Source organism: Monodelphis domestica, chromosome 1 (assembly GCF_027887165.1).
Source record: "Monodelphis domestica isolate mMonDom1 chromosome 1, mMonDom1.pri, whole genome shotgun sequence".
NCBI classification, from domain to species: Eukaryota; Metazoa; Chordata; class Mammalia; order Didelphimorphia; family Didelphidae; genus Monodelphis; species Monodelphis domestica.
The window spans coordinates 614,645,580-614,670,212 of record NC_077227.1 but is presented as its reverse complement, the minus strand read 5'-3'; the positions used below and the strand labels follow the sequence as shown (position 1 = coordinate 614,670,212).

Below are 24,633 nucleotides of genomic sequence, written 5' to 3'. Positions count from 1 at the left end.
TCTTGAGTCTGGGAGTCTGATCAGATAAGGGATCATTTCTTGTCACTAGTCCTTTACCTCCTGGTATCTCCAGTTATCTCTATATGCCTGCATATCTTTTCTCTAAATACATTTTTCTTTCTCTAGTCTTCTTCTGGGGTGGAAATGAGACCTTTGCTCTCCTGGGGACCATATCTCTCAAACACTCCTCTGCTCTCATCCATTAGGGGGAACAAGTCTGCTTCTCAGGAAAGGGGATGGTAAAAGCAGAAACATTATGACCTAGGCTTCACTTAGGACAAAAGAGTCAGTATCTCAGGCTAGAAGAACAGAAAGTAGAAAAAAACCCAACAACCATGAAATATCTATCTTGTTTAGCTGACTTGGGGAAAAAATGGAGAAATTCAGGAATTTCAGAAGAGAAGTTATACTATATCAGTCTCTACCCTAAGTGGCTGAGCCCTGGAATTTATTAATTAGAATTATCTCTTTTTGACATCTGTTCCATTCATTTGGGAAGATTTGCCCAGGCACAGGCTCCTCAGTTTAGAAATTGAAGTGGATTAGATAGATAAATCAAATAAAACTCCAAATACCTTGGTTTGAGAAGTTGAACAAGGGGTTGTTGTTCAATCATCTTCAGTTGTGTCCAACTCTTTGTGACCCCATTTACAGTTTTCTTGGCAAAGACACTAGAGTCGTTTGCCATTTCCTTCTCCAACTCATTTTACAGACGAGGAAACTGAGACAAACAGGCTTAAGTGACTTATTCCAGGGTCACATAGCTAGTAAGTATCTGAGGCTAGATTGGAACTTACGAAGATGAGTCTTCCTGACTCCAAGCTTAGCACATTATTTTCTGTGCCACTTAGCTGTCCATACCAAGAGAGTAAACCCTCAATTAGAATGGTAATCCAAATTCAAGTAAAACTCCAAAATAAAAAAAAAATGTTTTGGCCACAGGGAATATAGAAGTATCTGTAAAAAAATGAAATAAGAGATAAAGAATTGAAAAACTAGGAAGTGTGTAAATAGAATTGTGTACCCCAGGACTAAATTCCTTAGAATTCCTTTACTTTTCCCAGAATTCCTTGAATTATGTTCCCTACTTTGTATCCTTACATTTTATAAAAAAGTTTCTGTGAACTCCCCCCTCCCCCCACCTGCTTTTTGGGGGCAAGGCAACTTTCTCTTTGCTAAGGCCATAATTTTCCTTTTTCTTCAAATTATTATTAATACATTCTTATAAAAATATAATACTTGAAGTATTTGTATATTGATTTTTAATCTTACAGAAGGAATGGTTTGCAAGGAAAATTAACATAGAGCAGGTGGTTGAAAGTCTCACTCAGGAACTGAATGTCTTGAAAATTAGAATGGGTCAAATAAAAAAACAAAACAACCCAATAATATAAGAAGTATAAAAAAAAACCTAAAATTTTTTTAAATGAAGAAAATGTCAGAAATGTAATATCAAAAACAACTCACCTGGAAAAACAGATGAATGAGAATCTGAGAAATATTGGATTATCTGAAAGCCAAGATGAAGAAAAAAGTCTAGAAAACATATTTCAAGGAAATTATGAATGAAAACATCCCAGAACTCTTAGAATCAGTGTTGAAGTAAAAAAATAAAAAGAATCTATCCTTTTTACCTTTAGGATGAAATTCCAAAATGAAAAACTCTAGGAACATTATAGTCAAAATATAGAGCTTTGAAATCAAAGAAATAAATACTACAAGCATTTGAAATGAATTCAGTTACCAAGAAGCCAAACTGGATCATCCAAGATTTAGCAGCTACCACTTAAAAGAAGGGGAGAGCTTGGAATACAACATTCCAAAAGTCAAAAGATAAAAGTTTACAAATAAGAATAAACTATGCAACAAAACTAAGTATATCCAGATCCCAATTAGTGTTAATTATGAATTCTGGGAAGTGGTTGCATTATTCAAATTTGTAATACTCAAAGTTATAATTATATGTAAAATATGATAATTGATTCCTGTTCAATGGAAATATGCAATGAACTAAAAATTTTTTTAAATCTACTTATTAATGCAATATGACATAAAAGGATAAGAAAAACAAATTACTTACGTGTATCACAAAATAATAGAAGGGCAGCTAGGTGGTTTAGTAGATAGAGAGCCAGGTCTAGAGGTGAAGGGTCCTGGGTTCAAATATGGCCTCAGATACTTTCTGGCTGTGTGACCTTGGGCAGAACACTTAACTTCAATTGCCTGATACTGCTCTTCTACCTTGGAACTGACCATTAATATCATTTCTGAGACAGAAGATAAAGGTTTAAAATATAAAAAAAAATAATAGAGTACTTAGAAAAAGCAAAAATTTTCACATTTTCAAATTTCAATGACTAAATATTACACCTAAAGACAGATCTATACTAACTCCATGACGAAAGAGAAAGTGACCTTTCCTAGTAGAGAACTGAGATGCTAACACCTAGCCTATTGCTATAGTCTTTACTCTCAGAGGACATAATCATGAACCATTCATTTGTATCATAACTATACTTCCAATGGCAAAATTACTATAACCTTGGGACCTTTTAATCTGCCTCATCCAAACACAAGACTAAAGTAGGGACCCCTGGTGTTACATAGCTATACACAAAATGTAGTTCAAAATGCTGCAAGGGGAAAAGCATCAGCAGCTAGAGATGGAGGGAGTTGGGGGAGGAAAAACCTTATGCAAAATATATCCTTTTGGCTGAGTCTTGAAGAAAAACAGATATTCAAAAAGAGAGAAAAGTGAAGAGAATCCATGCACTCCAGACTCTCCATCCTTCTCTTCCTTTTTCTCTTTTTCCTCCTTCCAAATGAACTTCTTATCCTAGTGAAACTTCTGTCTTAAAGCCCCCCTCTCCAGATTAGTGAGTATTTCAGGAAAAGCTCCAGCTATGCTTCAATTCCTTTTTTATTTTCCTCTTTGACTTTCTTCTCCTTCTACCTAGCTACCTTTATTCTGTATGGATACCTTTTCTTACCCTCTTCTCCCATGAACCCTGCAACTGTTCTTTAATCAAGTATGTCATTTTTCTCCCCTATAACCCCACCCTTCTTATAGCCCTGTTCACCATACCTGTCACTGTTAGGACCAGAGTGGCCTCTCCAAGACCACCACTCTCCTTCATGCCCCCCATTAGAATGTAGACCACTTGAGGAAGGGGACAGTTTTTGCTTTACTGATTACTAGGGTGACTCAATCACATCTAACCTTTAAATAAATCACTTTGGCAACTGTCTGAAATATGCCTTAGATTAGGGAAAGACTAGATGCAGAGAGAAACCAGTTAGGAGTCTATTGCAATAGAATTAATGTAATATAGATATCTACCTATAGGTAGAAGGTAATGAGGATAGTATCCCGGTAGGTGAGGAGGAGATGGATGGAAGAGTGTTGAAGAGGCAGAAATGATAAGATTTAGCAATGATGGATATGTGGGATGAGAAAGAGGGTGACTGATGACACCAAAGTTGTGAACATGGGTGACTAGAAGGTGAGTGTGAAGTTTGGAAGAGGGGAAGGTTTCTGGTGAGAGACAGTTCTGTTTGGGATGTGTGATTTTGAGGTGTCTACAGGATATTCATTTCAAAACTCAGATCGTTTGACTCTTGCGTCCCATTATTATCACTACATGGCATTACTTTCACTTCTAACAATCAGGCAATTTATTGGAGGCATAGGCACTGAGAGAATAATTCCTTGGCTGGGTTGGTAGACGCCAAAAGTCTATCTGTGGGCAAGAATTCCACCCTTATTACTGGTGGACTGAAAGACTGAGAAAGAAGTTTTGCCCTTAGAAAGATTGTGGTCCTGAGCACAAGGGGCCACAGAGCCTTATTTAGCAGCCACCATTTTTTCATGCACAAGAGCCAAGAAGTGACATAAAAGAGAAATTGTGTGTATGCCTTATAATCTTCTACCTCTTCATAATATATAAATACATTTCCAGAAGAGTCTGTGTGTGGGGAGTGAAGGGGGTGGTAAAAAATGCAAGCCTAGGACTTTTTTTTAAAGCAGAAACCACACAGACTCAGAGAGGAAATATGGTGCGTAATTCAGAATATTTGATATTTCTCCAAGCCTTCACATTCATCAGGGTCCTATCTTCCAACTATCAGACACAACCACAATTGGGACATTATTTCTCCACTGGTCTTATAGATGATCTGTGGGTCTGAGCCTCAGACTTTCACTGGAGTCAGTGGGAGTCCTGCTACAGTGGGGAGTGAGCAAAGTCAGACCTTGTGGTGCCCTTAGACAAATGGCTATGGGTGGGACACATTTATTCTCTCTCAAATTTAAAACCACTACTTTCTGGCCAGCAACTAGAGGCCCCTGACATAGTTGAGAGGATCTTGTAAATTTCAGGGAATACTTCAAGAATTTCCCTTTCTATAGCAATATCTTTCAACCTTTTATGAAAGCTGGACATGGTAATTTGATCTTGGTAACAAACATTTATCTTAATAAATGTTTGTTGATTGATCAAGGTTTGGAAACAATGGCAAGCATTCTCTTCCCTCATGCCACCAAATTTTTATAAAACTCTTCCTCTGTCTCCTTCCTCTTATCTCTCATCTGGGTAAACAAATTGACTGTTCTTTGAAAAGGAGGAAAACTTTGGCTGGAATAAAGCAGACATGATCCTGCAGATGATTCTGATCCCTAAAGAGGTTAAATGCAGAGCTCTAAGGAGAGGAGGCAAAAAAACCAAAGGTGAAGTCAACTGGAAAGCTAGGATAATGATGGTGGCAATAATACTATTAATAATAAATTGGCAAACATTTATTAAGCATCTACTATGTTCCAGGCATTGTGCTAAGGGCTAGGGTACAAAAAGAGTCAAAAGACACTTTCTGCCCTCAATGAGCTTATAATCTAATCGAGGAGACCACATACAAATACATATGCATAAAAAGCAAATTAAATACAGGATAAGTAGGAAATAATTAAGAAAGGAGAAAGCATTGAAATTAAGAAAGGTTAGCGAAGGTTTCCTAGAGAAGGTTAGGTTTTAGCTGAGACAAAGGAAGCCAGAGAGGTTAGTAGTTGAATTGAAGGAGGGAGAGCATTCCAGGCATGGAGAAAATGTCTAGGACTAAGATAGAGTCTTATTCATGGAACAGCCAGGGGTCAAGTGTTATTGGATTCAAGAATATGTGCTGGGTAGAAAGGAGTGAAAAGGTTAAGAGAGGGATAAGTTATGAAAAGCTTTGAATGCCAAATTTGAATGCCAAGTCAATAATATAACTAACATTTACATAATACAATGTGCCAGGCACTGTGCTAAGCACTTTGTAATCATTATCTCATTTGAGAAGGTATGATTGAGCTCAGCCCTTCATATTAGAGTCAGTAATTATTTCTCTATCCTAGTAGCCCAGGCACAAACCTACCATTGTGCCCAAACCTCCCTCCTCCAAATTTCCCTTATAGGAAAGACCTACAAGCTTAAAGACTAGGAAAAGATGATCCAGAGAAGATATGTTGAGGCTAAATCCCCTGGTGTCTGGGTGAGAGGGCTGACAAATATAGGATGAAGGAGGACACGAAAAAGAGAGACTATCAATTGGCTTTCATGCTCTCTGGGGAACATATTTGCACTATTTCCTTTTGTTAATTTTATATTATTATAGTGGAATGTCATCCTCCTTTCTCTTTTATTTATCCAACACAAATCTTATCTGTTTTTCAAGCCTGCCTTCTCAAGAAAATCTTCCTTGACTACTCCAACCCACACATGCTTCTTTCTATGGAGCTTCCAGAGAGTATCATGCACTTTATTTGCTCCCTCCTTCTCTTTTTAATATGCTTTTATCTTATCTCTCTCTTATTGCTTCTAAATCTTAGATTTTTCTTATATTTCTCCATAGTTCCTGGGAATTAGGGGGAACTGAGCCAACCATTCTGGAGAGCAATTTAGAACTATGCCTGAAGGGTTATAAAACAATCCATACTTTGATACAGTAATATCACTACTAGGTCTGTATCCCCCTCCTCCCCCCCCCAAAAAAAAAGAAAGGAGGGGAGGACTTGCTTGTACAAAAATATTTATAGAAGCTCTTTTTTATAGTGACAAAGAATAGGGAATTGAAGGGATACCCATCAATTGGGGAATGACTGAATAGTAATGGAATACTATTGTGCTATAAGAAATGATAGAAGGGATAATTTCAGAAAGAGCTGGAAAGACCTACATGAAATGATACAGAGTGAAATAAGCAGAACCAGGAGAACATTGTACACAGTAACAGCAATATCATGGAATGATCAACTGTGATAGACTTAGCTCCTCTCAGCAATACAATGAATCAGGACAATTCTGAGGGACTTACAAGAAAAAAATATTATCTACTTCCAGAGAAAGAACTTTTGAAATCAGAATGTAGATCAAAACAAGTAATTTTTCACATTAGTTTATTTGTGGGAGGGTTTGGGGGTTATATGATTATTCTCTTACAAAAATAAACAATATGAGAAATTATTTTGCATGGTAATAAATGTATAAGTCATATTGAACTGCTTGCCAACTCCAAGAGGCACGAAGGTTGTAAGGGAGGGAGACAATTTAGATCATATACCTTCAAAAAACTTATGTGAAAATGTGTTGTTACATGTAATTGGTGCAAAAAAAAATCTTTATAATAATAAAAAACCCTCAGAATAGGCAATTGGTAAAAGAGGCACAAAAATTCATTGAAAGGAACAACACTAAAAATTAGAATTGGGCAAAAGGAAAATTCACTGAAGAAGAGGCCTCCTTAAAATGTAGAATTGGCCACATGGGAAAAGATGTACAAAAATTCACTGAGGAAAATAATTTTTTAAAAATTAGAATTGAGTAAATGGAAGCTATTGACTCCATGAGATATCAAGAAATAATAAATAAGGTCTAAAAAATGAAAAAAAATAGAAGAAAATGTAAAATATCTCATTGGAAAAATTGGCTTGGAAAATACATCAAGGAGATTATATAATCTAAGAATTATTGGATCATCTGAAAGTCATGATTTAAAAAATTTAATTTGAAAATTTTTATTTAATTAATTTTGAATATTTTCCCATAGTTATATGATTCATGTTCTTTCCCTCCCCTCTTCCCACCCTCCTCCTATAGCCAACAAGCAACTCCACTGGGTTTTACATGTGTCATTGATCAAGGCTTATTTTCATATTATTAGTATTTGCATTAGGGTGATCGCTTAGAGTCTATATTCCCAATCATAGCCCCATCGACCTGTGTGATCAAGCAGTTGTTTTTCTTCTGTGTTTCTACTCCTACAGTTCTTCCTCTGAATGTGGATAGTATTCTTTCTCATAAGTACTTCAGAATTGTCCTGGATCATTGCATTGACACTAATGGAGAAATCCATTACTTTTGATTGTACCACAGTGTATCAGTCTCTGTGTACAATGTTCTCCTGGTTCTGCTCCTCTCACTCTGCATCAATTCCTGGAGGTTGTTCCAGTTCACATGGAGTTCCTCTGGTTCATTATTCCTTTTAGCACTATAGTATTCCATCACCAACAGATACTATGATTTGTTCAGCCATTCCCCAATCGATGAGCATCCCCTCACTTTCCAATTTTTTGCCACCACAAAGAGAATGGCTAGAAATATTTTTGTACAAGTCTTTATCCTTATTAACTCCTTGGGGGTATAAACCCAGCAGTGGTATGGCTGGATCAAAGAACTGGCAGTATTTTAAAGCCCTTTGGGCATAGTTCCAAATTAGCAGCTTTTATATTAAAGGATCAGAGGACATAGAATATAATATTCCAGAAGGCAAAGGAACTAGGACTACAACCAAGAACCAACCACTAAGACCCAGCAAAACGGAGTATAATCCTTCAGGGCAAAAAAAAATATGAATATTCAATGAAGTAGAAATTGAATGGAAGATTTGACTCTCAAATAATAGACTCAAGAGAATCATAAAAGGTTAAACAGGAAAAATAAATCATAAGACATTCAATAATTTATATCCATGCATGGGTAGATACTTGTTACTCATAATAAATTTATCATTATTAGGGCAATTGGAAGAGATATACATAGATAGAGGGCAAGAATGTGAGTTGCATAAGATGGGATGTTATCCAAAAAAGAAATAAAATGAAGGGGTAAAGAAGAGGAATGTGTGGGGAGAAGTGAGAGGTAGAATGGGATACATTATCTCATGTGAAAGAGGTACAAAAGAGCTTTTACAATCTAGGAGAAGATGGGGCAGGCGAGGAAAGAGCTTGAAACTTAATCTTATTATAATTGGCTCAAAGAGAAGAATATATGTATTCAATTGGATATAGAAATATACCTTGCCCTACAGGAAAACAGGAGGAGAGAGAAAGTGGGGAGCAAATTGGGGGAAGATGTTGTCACAAGCAAAACACTTTTGAGGACCCACAGGATGAAAGGAGAGAAAGTAGGATAAACAGTAGAAAATATAGGAAGGAGGAAATACACAATAATCATAATGGCAAAAAAAATTTTTTTAATCTCTCTAAAACATAAAGAATTGAGTCAAATGTATAAGAATAAAAGTCATTTCCCAATTGATAAATGGTCAAATGATCTTAATAAGTGATTCTCAAAGTAATTAAAGCTATATATATAGTCATGTAAAAAAAGGTTCTAAATCGCTATTAGAGAAATGCAAATTAAAACAACTTTGAGGAACCACCCAAAGCCTATCACAGATTGGCTATTAAAACAGAAAAATAAAATATCAAAAATTGGATAAAATGTGAGAAAATTGAGAGCATCTTGCACTGTTGGGTGAGACATGAACTGATTTCAACCATTCTGGAGAGCAAATTGAATTCATGTCCAAAAGGTTATAAAACCATATATACTCTTTGACTCAGCAATATTATTAATAGGTTTTTATCCCAAAGAGATAAAAAAAAGGAAAAGGACCTATATGAACAAAAATATTTATAGATCTTTTTGTGGGGACAAAGAATTGGAAAGTATGGGGATAGTCATCAATTGAGGAATGCCTAAGTAAGTTGTGGTATATGTAATAGAATACTCCTGTGCTATAAGAAATGATGATTGAGACTTCTGGTCAAGATGGCGGCTTAGAAGTAGCAAAAGTTCAGACTTCTGAAAACCCTTCCTTACTGATCACAAACTGAATGCTCCTAGGGGAATGAAATTCAAACTTAACAACAGGACAGAACCGGGGAACCCTCCTTCTGAACTCAAATCAAAAGGTATGCCCCTCCCCAAAGCCAGAATCCTAGAACACTCGAGTCTAAGGGGAAGGCAGAAGGAAGGTCCCAGGACCCCTCCCCCCAAGCCCAGAGTGCTGAGCCCACAGCAGCAGCAGTGGGAACCTCAAGGCCTGCAAAAGTGCTGCTCTTAAGGGCGTACCTTAAAAGCAACCTGGGCCAGTCTCGGGGCATCCAACACAGATGGCAGGCAAAAGTGCTGCTCTTAAGGGTGTACCTTAAAAGCAACCTGGGCCAGTCTCGGGGCATCCAACACAGATGGCAGGGAAGCACCCTGAGAGAGACAGGGAAGGGGGGGGAGCCTATATCCCCCTGGCTGGGTCCTTCCATTGGAGTCCCACCAGAGATTTTTGCCTCGGGGCACATCCAGACCAACCCAGCTGAACCTAATCCCATCAGGAGTCCTCAGAGCTCAGGGAGGCCAGGACCCCTCCCCCCTTAGAGTGTAGGGCCCTCTGAAAGGACAGGAACCTTGGGGCCAGCAAAGGCACTGAAGTACCTTGAGGACAGTGCTGTGCCAGGCTCAGAACATGGAAGTAAGGCAGCGGAGAAGCAACTGGAGGGAACTGAGAGCAGTAACACCCAAAACGTCGGCAGGCAGGGGAGGGCAGACCCTGGGCCTCCCAGGGAAGACAGTGCAGCTGCGGAGAATGGACAATTTGCCTGGGGCTAAAGCCTTGGACCATCAGATTGATACACTAAGAGCCAGTCCTCCTCACTCAGATTTCTGACTGGAAAGGGGAAGAAAAAGCATAGAGATGGCAAACAGAAGTGCAAAAGCCTCCAAACAGCAAGAAAATCAAGAAGAAGGGGGTGACTTTGGACACATTTTATGGAGCAAAAGTACAAAATACAGAGGAGATAGAAGAGGAAACACAAGCAAATGCTCCAAAACCTTCCAATGGAAATAGAAATGCTCCACAAACTCTTTTTTTTTAAAATATATTTTATTTGATCATTTCCAAGCATTATTCGTTAAAGATCATTTTCTTTTCCTCCCCCCCACCCCCCATAGCCGACGCGTAAGTCCACTGGGCATTAGATGTTTTCTTGATTTGAACCCATTGCTTTGTTGATAGTATTTGCACTAGAGTGTTCATTTAGAGTCTATCCTCTGTCATGTCCCCTCAATCTCTGTATTCAGGTAGTTGCTTTTCCTCGGTGTTTCCACTCCCATAGTTTATCCTTTGCTTATGAATGGTGTTTTTTTCTCCTGGATCCCTGCAAGTTGTTCAGGGACATTACACCGCCACTAATGGAGAAGTCCATTACGTTCGATTATACCACAGTGTATTAGTCTCTGTGTACAATGTTCTCCTGGTTCTGCTCCTCTCGCTCTGCATCACTTCCTGGAGGTTGTTCCAGTCTCCATGGAACTTCTCCACTTTATTATTCCTTTTAGCACAATAGTACTCCATCACCAACATATACCACAGTTTGTTCAGCCATTCCCCAATTGATGGGCATCCCCTCGTTTTCCAGTTTTGGGCCACCACAAAGAGCGCAGCTATGAATATTTTTGTACAAGTCTTTTTGTCCATTATCTCTTTGGGGTACAGACCCAGCAGTGCTATGGCTGCTCCACAAACTCTTGAAGAATTTAAATAGGAAATTATAAAAAAGATGGAAATCTTCTGGCAGGAAAAATGGGAAACAATGCAAAAGGAACTCAGCAATATGAGAGACCAAATATGCAAATGCAGAAACAGCTCGAAGACTCAAAAAAACAGGTCAGACCAAACTGAAAAGGAAAACAAGTCTTTAAAGGTCAGAATCAGGCAACTGGAAGAAAATGATCTTGCAAAACAGCAAGAATTAATAAAGCAAAGTCAAAAGACTAAAGCATTAGAGGATAACATAAAATATCTCACTGACAAGGTGACAGACCTGGAAAACAGAGGAAGGAGAGACAATCTGAGAATCATTGGTCTACCAGAAAAGCCAGGAAAAAAAACAGTAATCTTCTTATCATAATACATGATATCATCCAAGAAAACTGCCCATAGATTCTAGAACAAGGGGACAAAATATGCATTGAAAGAGTTCACAGAACACCCTCTACACTAAATCCCCAAAAGACAACTCCCAGGAATGTAATTGCCAAATTCGAAAGCTTCCAAGCAAAAGAAAAAATCTTACAAGAAGTAAGAAAAAGACAATTTAGATATAAAGGAACACCAATCAGGGTTACACAGTACCTAGCAATTTCCACTCTGAATGACCGTAAGGCATGGAACATGATATTCAGAAAATCAAGAGAGCTGGGTCTTCAACCAAGAATCAGCTATGCATCAAGACTGACTATATACTTCCAGGGGAAAGTATGGGCATTCAACAAAATACAATATTTCCAAGTGTTTGTAAAGAAAAGACCAGAGCTCTGTGGAAAGTTTGGCATCTAAACACAAAGACCAAGAGAAATATGAAAAGGTAAATATGAAGGAAAGGGAAAAGGAGAAAAATGTTATCTTTTTCTTTTATTCAAACTCTCTTCTATAAGGACTACATTTATATCAAATTATATATGTTAATATGTGGGGGAAATGTAATGTGTAACTCTCAAAAATTGTATGCATCATTAGAGTAGTAAGAAGAAACATGCATAAGGAAAGTTTGGGGCATCAAGATGATGTGGAGAAAGGTGGTGAATAGAAAGAAAAAGGGAGAGGGTGAATCATTGATGGTACTAAGATATACTCCAAGAAATAGAAAAAAACAAAACTAAATAGAATAATCTTTCTCACACAAAGATACACATGGGAAGAGGAGGGGAAGAATTCTCCTATAAGAAGGAGAGGAAGAGAGTTTTTACTTAAACCTTACTCTCAGTGAAATCAACTCTGAGAGGGAAGAGCATCCAGATCCATTGGGATCTTGAATTTTATCTTATCCAACATGGTAATGGAGAAGGGAAAACCAAGGGGGGGGGGACACAAGAAGGGAGAGAAGGAGGGGGGGAGAGGAAGGGAACAAAAAGGGAGGGGCTAGAAAGGGAAACCTATCAAGGGAGGGGACTAGGAGGACTGATTTAAAGTAAATCACTGGCTTAAAAGGTTAAAGAAGGCTAAAAAAGGCTAAAGAAGAAAGGTCAGAATTAGGGGAGGATATCAAAATTCCAGGGAGTCCACAAGTGACAATCATAACTTTGAACGTGAATGGGATGAACTCACTCATAAAACATAGACGAATAGCAGAATGGATTAGAATCCAAAACCCTACCATATGTTGTCTTCAAGAAACACATATGAGGCAGGTTGATACTCACAAGGTTAGAATTAAAGGATGGAGTAAGACCTTTTGGGCCTCAACTGATAGAAAGAAGGCAAGAGTTGCAATCATGATATCTGACAAAGCCAAAGCAAAAATAGACCAGATCAAAAGGGATAGGGAAGGTAAATACATCCTGATAAAAGGGAGGATAGATAATGAGGAAATATCACTAATGTATGCACCAAATGGTATAGCACCCAAATTTCTAATGGAGAAACTAGTGGAATTGAAGGAGGAAATAGATAGTAAAACTATACTAGTGGGAGACCTGAACCTACCACTATCAAATTTAGATAAATCAACCCAAAAAATAAATAAGAAAGAGGTAAAAGAGGTGAATGAAATCTTAGAAAAACTAGAGTTAGTAGATATATGGAGAAAAATAAATAGGGACAAAAAGGAATACACCTTCTTTTCAGCAGCACATGGCACATTCACAAAGATTGACCATATACTAGGTCATAAAAACATGGCATACAAATGCAGAAAAGCAGAAATAATAAATGTAACCTTTTCAGATCATAAGGTAATAAAAATAATGATCAGTAAGGGTACATGGAGAGCTAAATAAAAAATTAATTGGAAATTAATATGATTCTCCAAAATCAACTAGTCAGAGAACAAATCATAGAAACAATTAATAATTTCATTGAAGAAAATGACAGTGATGAGGCATCTTTTCCAATTCTATGGGATGCAGCCAAAGCAGTACTCAGGGGAAATTTTATATCCTTGAGTTTATATATTAACAAATTAGGGAGGGCAGAGGTCAATGAATTGGACATGCAAATCAAAAAACTTGAAAGTGAACAAATTAAAAAACCCCAGAAGATAACCAAATTAGAGATCCTAAAAATTAAGGGAGAAATTAATAAAATCAAAAGTGATAGAACTATTGAATTAATAAATAAGACTAGAAGCTGGTATTTTGAAAAAACAAACAAAATAGACAAAATATTTGTCAATCTAATTTAATAATTCTAATCTAATAAATCTAATAAAAAAGAGGAAAGAAGAAAATCAAATTAACAGTATCATAGATGAAAAGGGAGACATCACATCCAATGAAGAGGAAATTAAGGCAATTATTAAAAACTATTTTGCCCAATTATATGGCAATAAGTATGCCAATCTAGGTGATATGGATGAATATTTACAAAAATATAAATTGCCTAGATTAACAGAAGAAGAAATAGAATTCTTAAGCAATCCCATATCAGAAAAAGAAATTGAACAGGCCATCAAAGAACTCCCAAAGAAAAAAATCCCCAGGACCTGATGGATTCATAAGTGAATTCTATCAAACATTCAAAGGACAGCTAACTCCAATACTATACAAACTATTTGACAAAATAAGCAAAGAGGGAGTTCTACCATATTCCTTTTATGACACAAATATGGTACTGATCCCAAAGCCAGGCAGGCCAAAAATGGAGAAAGAAAACTACAGGCCAATCTCCTTAATGAACATAGATGCAAAAAGCTTAAACAGGATACTAGCAAAAAGACTCCAGCAAGTCATCACGAAGGTTATTCACTTTGATCGGATGGGATTTATGCCAGGAATGCAAGGATGGTTCAATATCAGGAAAGCCATGCACATAATTGGCCATATCAACAAGCAAAACAACAAAATCTCATGATTATCTCAATATACGCAGAAAAAGCCTTTGACAAAATACAATACCCATTCCTATTGAAAACACTAGAAAGTATAGGAATTAAAGGATCTTTCCTAAAAATAATAAACAGTATCTATCTAAAATCATCAGCCAACATCATCTGCAATGGGGATAAACTAGATGCATTCCCAATAAGATCAGGAGTGAAACAAGGATTCCCCTTATCACCTTTATTATTCAATATTGTACTAGAAACACTAGCAGTAGCAATTAGAGAAGTAAAAGAAATTGAGGGTATTAAAATTGGTAATGAGGAGATCAAGCTATCACTCTTTGTGGATGACATGGTGGTCTACTTAATTAATCCTAGAGAATCAACGAAAAAGCTAGTGGAAATAATCGACAACTTTATCAAATTTGCAGGATACAAAATAAACCCACATAATTCATAAGCATTTCTATATATCTCCAATACATCTCAGCAGTAGGAATTAGAAAGAGAAATTCCATTCAAAATCACCTTAAACAATATAAAATACTTAGGATTCTATCTGCTGAGACAGACACAGGAACTATATGAACACAACTACAAAACACTTTCCACACAACTAAAACTAGGTTTGAGCAATTGGAAAAACATTAACTGCTCATGGGTAGGACGAGCTAATATAATAAAAATGACCATCTTACCCAAACTTATCTATCTATTTAGTGCTATACCCATTGAACTTCCAAAAAACTTTTTTACTGGACTAGAAAAAACCATAACAAAGTTCATTTGGAAGAACAAAAGATCAAGGATAACCAGGGAAATAATGAAAAAAAAATACAAAGGAAGGTGGCCTTTCAGTCCCAGATCTCAAACTATATTTTAAAGCAGTGGTCATCAAAACAATTTGGTACTGGCTAAGACAGAAAGGACGATCAGTGGAATAGATTTGGGGTAAGTGACCTCAGCAAAACAGTCTATGACAAACTGATAGACCCCAGCTTTTGGGACAAAAATCCGCTATTTGAAAAAAACTGCTGGGAAAATTGGAAGATAGTGTGGGAGAGATTAGGTTTGGATCAACACCTCACACCCTACACCAAGATAACTCAGAATGGGTGAATGACTTGAATGTGAAGAAGGAAACAATAAGTATGTCAGAACTTTGGGAAGGGAAAGATTTTAAAACCAAGCATGACTTAGAAAGAGCCACAAAATGTAAAATAAATAATTTTGACTATATCAAATTAAAAAGTCTTTGTACAAATAAAACCAATGTAACCAAAATCAGAAGGGAAGCAACAAATTGGGAAACAATCTTCATAACAAAAACCTCTGACAAAGGTTTAATTACTCAAATTTACAAAGAGCTAAATCAATTGTACAAAAAAATCAAGCCATTCTTCAATTGATAAATGGGCAAGAGACATGAATAGTCAGTTTTCAGTTAAAGAAATCAAAACTATTAATAAACACATGAAAAAGTGTTCTAAATCTCTGATAATCAGAGATATGCAAATCAAAACAACTCTGAGGTATCACCTCACACCTATCAGATTGGCTAACATGACAGCTATGGAAAGTAATGAATGTTGGAGGGGATGTGGCAAAGTTGGGACATTAATTCATTGCTGGTGGAGTTGTGAATTGATACAACAATTAGGGAAGGCAGTTTGGAACTATGCTCAAAGGGCACTAAAAGACTACCTACCTTTTGACACAGCCATAGCACTTCTGGGTTTGTATCCCAAAGAGATAATAAGGAAAAAGACATGCACAAAAATATTCATAGCTGCATTCTTTGTGGTGGCAAAAAACTGGAAAATGAGGGGATGCCCTTCAATTGGGGAATGACTGAATAAATTATGGTATTTGTTGGTTGTTGGTGTCAATGAAATGTCCCTGAACAACCTGCAGGGATCTATGAGAAAAAACACTATCCACAAGCAGAGGACAAACGGTGGGAACAAAAACACCGAAGAAAGGCAGCTACTTGACTACAGGGGCTGAGGGGATATGATTGGGGATGTAGACTCTAAATGAACATCCTAGTGCAAATACCAACAACATGGAAATGGGTTTGGATCAAGGACACATGTGATACCCAGTGGAATTGCACGTTGGCTATGGGAGGGGTGGTGGGAGGGGAGGGAAGAAAAGAAAATGATTTTTGTATTCAATGAATAATGTTTGAAATTGACCAAATAAAAATAATGTTTAAAATAGAAAAAAAATGGATGAGGACAAAGGCAAAAAATATAGGTATGATGGCATGAGATGGCCTAGAAGTTAATATAGGATGCAGTTTTTTTCTGAGATCAAGCTTAGTAGTTCATATCTATTACTTAATCCATAATGCCAGGTTATCTCTCAATGGTTCTCTCCATTTCTTGGCAACTCTACCTAATGACTTGATATCGTGACACATTTTCCAACTGGGAGCTTATCTAACTTTGAGATATATAATTTTGAGGAATAGATAGCTGCATATAAAATACTAAAAGGACAGTAGAGAATATAATAATAACAATAATGTTATATGATGCATTTAAAAAAAGCATTTATTTATATAACAATTAGGTACCAGTGGCTCCTAACTTTTTTTTTTTTAATCATAGACCCTTTTGACAGTCTGGTGAAATATTTTTCCCTTATAATAATGTTTTAAAGATACCTAGGATTACAAAGGAAAATAATTATGTTGAAGTAATTATTAAAATATATATTTCTAAAATTTGTTAGACCTCAGGTTAAGACATCCAGATATGATACTTCAGGTTAAACAAAGCACTTTACAGATGTAACTGGAGTCTGGCACATGCCCAGAGTGCCTCAGATGGCACCTCTCCACACAGAAGATACTATGGAGCTGTATCTTCGATGATGATGATGTCATATAGGGGAAGTACCTTGGACAGAGACTGTGGAGCATGGATGGACATTCTATAATTGGTTTTAGTCAGGTAATCCTGTCTGAAGAAGAGGGTTTTTTTGATTGACTATAGAACCATTCAAAAGACCTAACAGCTTTTCATCTTTTCCTCCTTTTCTCCTCAGTGCTGTTGGGGAATCTCAGTGTCCTGAGAAGGGAGTGGAGCTTGTGACCTTTGAGTTATAAAGGTCTAGAGTATTCCTTGGAATCCTGTAATTCCACAAAGCATAACATCAATGCCCAGAGGAACGCCTGAAGGGGTAATCTTCAGGGTCCCAGCCCAGCAGTAACTTACTCCAGCATCTTTCCTACTTATACTGCAACTGGACATGAAGTTGGTGGGATCATTGTTGTGCAAGAACTGAGACAAGTTTTGAGCCCCTGCTTTCCTCCACCTTCTCACCAAGTTAGTGGAGAGGTGATCATGCACCAAGAGGCACTGAGGGAAATATTGGTATGTTTGCCCTTGCTATATCTTTGAAATTAATATCTCTTCATAAAATTTAATCCAGTATTAAGTGGTTAATGGAACTGGGAATGCTAGTCACCAATCCCCTAACAAATTGGAGGGAACACAGCTGGTGGAGGCTTGAGCCGATTAGCAGAGGGAAAGAGATTCCCCACAAATAACTCAGGTACCCTATAACTCTTAAGGAAGATGTAACAGAGCTATTCATTACACATACATTAGTTCATTTGATCCTCCCAACAACCTTGTGAGGTATGCGCTATTATTATTCACATTTCACAGAAAAAGACACAGGGGCTGAGAGAATTTGTGAAAGGTAACCCAGTTGGGAAGTGTCGGAGGCAGGATTTGAACTAGAGTGTTTCTGATTTTAATTTTGACCCATTATTCCATTATGCCACCCCCTTTTGGCAAGGAATGGCAACTGACAGCTAAAACTTGCATCTTTGGAGGAGGAACTCTGCCAGCATTTCTTGGTATATAGAGTGCAGTGACTCTAGGGTGAAGAGCCCTGGCTAAAAGGGAGTTAGGAGCAGCCATGTTTCAAAGAGAATAGATGAATTCAGAGACAGCGGAAAGTTCCTAGACCTGGCTCCTCCTCATGGGTTCCACTGCTCATTTTTGAAGCCTGCTGTGAGAAGCTCTGGATTACCTTATTTCCCCTTGAGTTATTTTGAGCTGTGAGCCTTTCAATTTTGAAGTCACATCTCACAGTCATTTGGTAGAAAAACACAATTGCCACCTGTTTAAAGAAAGAGCTTCCCCCTCCCCGCAAACTATTTGGTTTCACCTCATAGTCCTAAGGTAGACCTCAGTACCCAGCAGTTGAGCCTTGGTGAAGTCATGCTCGTGTGTGCATGTATAAATAGACATTTTTTTCTTTTTTTCTTTTTCATCTCAAAGAGGATGATTTGATGTGTGGAGAGGAAACAGGTTTGTGGGGTGTGTTTATCAGCCAAGGACTGATTAGAGCTCAATGACTATTCAGCCTGGGAGAGCTGGATGTGATGGGCTCAGATAACAAGCAAAATGGGCAGGATCTTGCAGTTCTGAAGGATAAGCGTTACCATGGTTATGCCATCATCTAGGCAGGCAGATTCGCTGACATAGCTCAGGACAAAGCCCACGGCTAGGATAGGATGAGGAAAATCCTGCAGCCCAATAGGTTATAGAATCTCACAAGTTTCTCTTGACAGGCAGGGATGGTTCTGAGCTTCCTTTAAATGGTTTAAAAAGGAAAGCACCAGATCTGATTGGGAGAGAGATCTGGGTTCGATTTTCAACTCTGTTCTTTACCACTTGTGAGCCATGAAAGGTAAAAAAGTTTAGGGCGTAGAAAGGCTGCTGATTCTGGAGTTGGGAAGACTTGGATTCAGTTTTCACCTTTTGGACATTTACTATCAGACCCTAGGCAAGTCACTTAATCTCGGTCTGCCTCAGTTTCCTCATCTGTAAAATGAAGATAATAATAGCACAATAACGAAAGGTGTTGTGAGTCACATGTGCAACAATGTGTATAAAGAATTTTTCAAACCTTAAAATACTATGTAAATATTAGCTATTAATAGTAGAAAGCAGATAATTAAAAAAAAACACTTGTCTACCCTTGATAAATGTAAGTCCCTTGGCTCAACTTGAAGTATATAGTAGGATCACAAAAGAAATGGTAGGTATTGAGTCACTGTCAGTGATCTTTGAAAGGTCATGGACAATAGAAGAGGTGTTGTAGGACCAAAAAAAAAAAAGTAAGGGTGGGGAAAGGAGGTTTATTGCTTAAGTCATTTAACTTCCCCAGACCTCAGTTTTCATTGTAAGATGAATGACTGGACAAGATGATGCCTAAGTTTCTTTCCAACTCTTTTATAAATACATACATACATACATACATATATATTTAAACAAAAAGTGTACTTTTATAACAATTCTAATACTTTTTACCCTGAAAGAAAAAGAAAAAACTTGTACTTACAAATCAAGTAAATTCCCTGGAGAGAGAAAGTCTTAAAATTTTAAATTATAAAAGAAAAGGATTAAAAGATCCTCAAAACTTTCCAATGAATTCTCTAAAACTCAAGCTGTGTCGTTAAGTCATTATGCATGCGTTCTGTGTTAGGTACAAAGAGACTCCTCTATGCACAGGTTTCAGGCCTGCCCTATTCCAAACTAACCTAACTCTCTAAGTGGGTCCAGCCAAAGACAACCTGATTTCAAGATGTCCTGATGCTCAGATAAACAAATACCTTCCCCATTGACAGTTTCAGTTCAATTCACAGAATCACAGTTTGAGCTGGAAAGCACCTCAGAGTGCATCAAGTCTAGGACTATCTTTTTTTTTTTTTTAAACCCTTACCTTCTGTCTTAGACTTAATAGTGAGCATGGATTCTCAGGCAGAAGAGCAGTAAAGGCTAGTCAACTGAGATTAAGTGACTCACCCAGGGTCACACTGGTAGGAAGTATCTCAGGCCAGATTTGAACCTAGGATTCTCCTGTCTCCAGGTCTGGCTCTCTATCCACTGAAGCTTCTAGTTGCCACTCAAAACCACCATTTTTGTAGAAGAGGGAAGTAAAGCCTAGAAATTGGGGTGGCTCAGCCAAAGTCATAGTTGACATGTAAGAAATCTGGAACTTGAAACCAGGTTTTCTGATTCCAGGTCCCTAATTTGATTTATGTTAACTAAGTGCCTACTATGCACCTTGCACTTACTCTAAAACATTCTGAAGGGAATAAATCAGAAAGCAGGGCACTGTTTGTCTTTAAGTAGTTCACAGTCTAATAAAACAGTTATCTCCAACTTGAAGGTGAAGTCCATCCCCAGGATTTTCTTCCCTACAATCCCTTTCGCTGACTTGCAGAAATACCCTGAGAATTTCCAATGGACTTTTGAAGCACAACATATTTGATCAATCAACTAACATTTGTTAAGCACTTACTATGTGCCAGGAACTATGCCACATGCTGAGGATTGTAGTAAAGGAACTTTGCAAAGCTGAATGAAGGATACAAAAAAGGTTATTTATTTGTTTTTTTAATCCCTAATCTCAAAAAAAAAAAAAGTTAAGTGAATAAATAAATCCCTAATCTCAAGGAGTTCAAAGAGGGGGAGACAACATGTAAACATGCAAATAAAATGTAAACAAGGAAAATGGAGATAATCAGCAGAGGAGAGGCACTTGAGTTAAAGGAAATTGTAGCAAGGACTTGAAGGAAGGCAGAGAAGTCAGAAAGCAGAGATGTTGGAGGAAAGGAAAGAGTTACAAGCATAGGGACTGCTGATGACGGAGCTCAGTTGGGATACAGGATGTTTTATTTGAGGAGCAGAAAGGACATCAGTGTCACTGGATAAAAGAATACATGGCTGTATAGAGTGGAGTAAGGTGTGAGAAAACTAGAAAGTGGGGAAGGCACATGTTATGAAAAGCTTTAAAAGCCAGTCAGATCACTTGATGATCTAAAAACATCTGTTGATCTTCAGTGGAGAGACCATTGGATTTATAATCAAAGGACCTGAATCTGATTGCTCATTTTCCACTTATTCCCATAGTAACCTCATCTGCAAAATGATGAAATTGGACTAGATGACTTCTAAGTTCCACTCCAGATCTAGATTTCTGATCTCATGATTCCCCCCACAGGAATGTGGGGGTCTACCCTCTCACAAGCCAAGCTATACAGCGCTCCCTGCACTTTGATGCCCTTCCCTTAAGTCTCCCAGATATTGATTTTGACAAACAAGAACTCTAGGATATGAGTTAAAGTGTCACTCACTATCAAGGCTGAATTTAAAGCACTGGATGTACCATCCAAAAGGAATGTAGCATTCTATCATTATCCATACCTACCACAAGAACCGAGAGCATCATTAGAATATTGTTTTAGTGGGTTTGATTTCATCAATTTTCAATTTGTTATGATCTTTTCTATTGCAAAAATCAGAAATTGGTCTCAGTAGGTCATCCACCCCAACAGGCCCCCAAGCATAATATAAGCTTTGTTTGTTTGTTTTAAACAACAAGAAGCAGCAGCAGCATTTGTTCAGCATCTATTATGTGCCAGGCTCTGTGACAATTGATGAGTATACAGAAAAAAGCAAAAATTGTTCCTGATCTTAAGGAACTTAAAATCTAATTTTAAACTTTTATTTTGTTTTCAATTAACAAACAATTACTTTCTCACCTTCTCTTCTCCCCTCCAACAACTGAAAGAAACAAAGAAAATGAAAATCCTTATAATAACTATGAAAAGTCAGGCAAAGCAAATTCCCACAACCATTATGTCCAAAAATGTATGTTTCGTTTTGTATCTCTTATCAGGAGGTGGATAGCATGCATCCTCACTGATCCATAGGATTTACAGTTGGTCATTGCACTCTCAGAGTTCTTAAGTCTTTCAAAGTTGTTCATCTTTACAATATTGCAGTTATTTTATAAATTGTGTTGTTATTTTATAATTTGTTGGGTGTTTTGTAAATTGCTATTTCATAAATTGTACTCATTTTGTCCCCTTTACTCAGCATCAGTTCATTTAAGTCTTCCTGGGTTTCTCTGAAACTCTTCCATTCATCATTTTTTACAGAGCAATAGCATTCCATTACATTTGTGTATCATAATTTGTCCAGCCATACCCCAGTGAATGACCACCCCCTGTTTACAGTTAATTGCCACTATAAAAAGAGCTTCTACAAATAATTTTGTACTACCCACCATAAACTTTGCAGTCATTCAACTTTCACAAGATGAAGAAGATCTGATCCACCAGCAGAAGACATAGGAGGTTTCTATTCAAGCCCCATTATCCACCATCCAATAAGATATGAATTTGATGCTGGGAGCAGGGTCAGCATCTAAAAACCTCCTGTATTTCTTTTTGTCAACTGATAGTCAATAGCACATGCCCCTACAGTTGACTAGCATTTTTTTAAAAACCCTTACCTTCCATCTTAGAATCAATACTGTATATTAGTTTCATGGCAGAAGAGCAGTGAGGGCTAGACAATGAGGGTTAAGGGACTTGCCCAGGGTCACACATAGAAAGTGTCTGAGGCCAGATTGGACTCTAGGACCTCCTATCTCTAGACCTGGCTCTCTATCAGCTGAGTCACCTAGCTGCTCCTTCTTTAGCATTTTAAACAGTGAGATATGGAGATAGACATAGCAGTAACTTATAGTCCTGATAACCTCCTAGTACCTTGTCACCAGAAATACCAGGGAGGATTTAGGAAGATTGGAGATTGAGAGACAGCAATAGCTATTCCTTATTATCGAATTCCCAGATCCTGGTAGTACCTTCCATCTATTTGGTGGTCTTTAGGTAGAAAGAGATTATTTAACTCATCACAAAAACAGTTGAGAAGTTCTTTTTTTTTTTTTTTGAGGTTTTAGTTCCTACAAATGCCCTTAGTATCTGTTCATCTTTCTCAGCCTTGTCAATTATTTGTGAATTAGTGTGAATGAGTTTGGACTCTTTTCATGGGGAGGGAGAGGGATAAATGACGATACAAATAACTGAGGTAGTGATTGGGGAGAGGGGGCAGAGAGTTCTAATGTGTCAAAGTTTTGCCTGGGACTAGCCACCCAAAAACCTGCATGATGTTTGAAAACTCATAAATTCTGAGTTCTCACATGACCTCTCAAATTAGGGCCAAACATTTCATCTCATCTTCCCATTATGGTTTTCTCAGCTTGGTCTCCTTTCCCCAGAAATATTATGTTATCAGGATTCTTACCTATTCTTGTTGTTCAGTCACAATTTGGCAGAAAACTGGAGTGGTTTGCCATTTTCCACTCCAGCTCATTTGCAGATAAGGAAACTGAGGCAAACAGAGTTAGTGACTCGCACCACTAGGAAGTGTCTTAGAATAGACTCTAGACCTGGCACTCAATCCACTGTGCCAACTAGCTTTCCCTCAACCTGTTCTAGAGAGTAGCTAAAGTTAGTGCAAATACTGGCTACTGATTTTAATATATCTCATCTCCAAGGCAAAGAGACATCCACAAAACTTCGGATGAGGTTGTGGAAAATACAATTCAGTAAATGAAACAATGGTCTGGAGGTTAGGAAGACTTCTGTTCAAATCCCACATGTGGCATTTACTAGCTATGTATCCAAGGATATTTCACCCCATAGTCTCATTTTGTTCATCTATAAAATGGGTAGTGCCTAGTCCTTAAGGTGGTTCAGAAGTTCAAAAGAGATAATGCATATAAATTGCTTAGAAAACATTAACAAACCTATATAACTACCAGTTACTTTCACATCTCTCTGGTAAGTGACTGTGCCCATTTGTTCAATTCAAAGTAAGAAAAATAACATCACTTACCACTCAGTTCCACCATAGAAAACTGTTATTTGGCTGATTATGCAAATGTGGTGAAGATAATAGTAATCATAATTTAGGATTAGGGGAACTGGTCTGGTCTAGTTTTGGGTCACTCATTAGCCACATTATTTAACCCTTCTGGTCCCCAGTTTTAGTTATCCTAGAGAGTATCCATAGAAGGGCAGCCTTCTATGGCAAATTATTTAACCTTTCTGGTCCCCAGTTTTAGTTATCCTAGAGAGTATCCATAGAAGGGCAGCCTGCATGATGAAGGTCCATATGAGAGTCAGCTAAAGGCACTGGGATGTTTAACTAGAAGACTTGGGGAGATATGATATCTATCGTCAAGCATGTAAAAGGATGTCATAGTAGGGAAAGGTTAAACTTTTCTTCTTGGCCCTAAGGAACAGAACAGAGAGCCATGGATAGGATTTGCAAAGGACTGAAATTCAATGAAAGGAAAAGCTTTCTGCCAAAGAAAGCACTCTCAAAGGAGAATAGCTGCCACTGGAGATAAGAGAGGTTCTTTTTTCCTTAACCATCTTTAAGTGAAAAGAAAGTATGGCCGCTTGTTGGAAATGTTGTAGAAGGGATTTGTGTTTGGTTGTAAATGGAGCTTCTTTGGTTTTGATAGTCAAACCATACATATATATGGCACAATGGATAGAATATCTGACCTAGCGTCAAGAAGACTCATCTTCCTGAGTTCAAATCCAGCCTCAGATACTTATAGCTAGTCTGACCCTGGGCAAGGCATTTAACACTGTTTGCCCCAGTTTCTTCATCTGT

The 24,633-nt window shown here is 37.6% G+C and overlaps 1 long non-coding RNA gene across 2 annotated transcripts in view; it reads left to right on the top strand.

Moving 5' to 3' along the window:
- Positions 1–17,162: 17,162 nt before the first annotated feature.
- The window catches only part of LOC103100892 (uncharacterized), a 78,912-nt gene continuing 71,441 nt past the window's right edge, over positions 17,163–24,633 (top strand). Inside the window, exon 1 of one of the 2 annotated variants that reach the window (XR_008915606.1) lies at positions 17,163–17,511. This is a non-coding gene — a long non-coding RNA (uncharacterized LOC103100892). The remainder of the gene's footprint in view (positions 17,512–24,633) is intronic. The other variant, XR_459108.2, reaches the window with a different exon arrangement.